This window comes from Eurypyga helias, unplaced genomic scaffold, assembly GCF_000690775.1.
Source record: "Eurypyga helias isolate BGI_N326 unplaced genomic scaffold, ASM69077v1 scaffold22014, whole genome shotgun sequence".
In the NCBI taxonomy this organism is placed as follows: Eukaryota; Metazoa; Chordata; class Aves; order Eurypygiformes; family Eurypygidae; genus Eurypyga; species Eurypyga helias.
In genome coordinates, this window is record NW_010247113.1 from 35,248 (window position 1) to 35,599 (window position 352).

The following is a 352-nucleotide window of genomic DNA, read 5'->3' on the forward strand; positions in this document are numbered from 1 at the left end:
GCCCCGCAGGGCGAGGGGTGAAGCTGGTCACTGCCCCAATAACCCCAGTAGCCATGCAGAAGCGACCCCAGGAGCACCCTGCTGCTCCCCCCTGCTCCTACACCCAGGTTTAAAGCCCACGATACCGTTTCTCAGCCACCTGGGCAAGCCAGCGCCGGGGGGTCAGAGGGCACAGGGTCCCTGTGACTCAGGCTCTGCAGCGCAGGGCGTGCCTGGCAGTCCCCCACCCAAACCCGCTGGGGTCCCTTCCCCAAAGGAGCTCACTCCCACCTGAGGCTGGTCCCCACGGATGGATCCCCAGCACCCACCGTGCACCCTGCGCCGCAGCATCACCCACCCACCGTGCTGCACA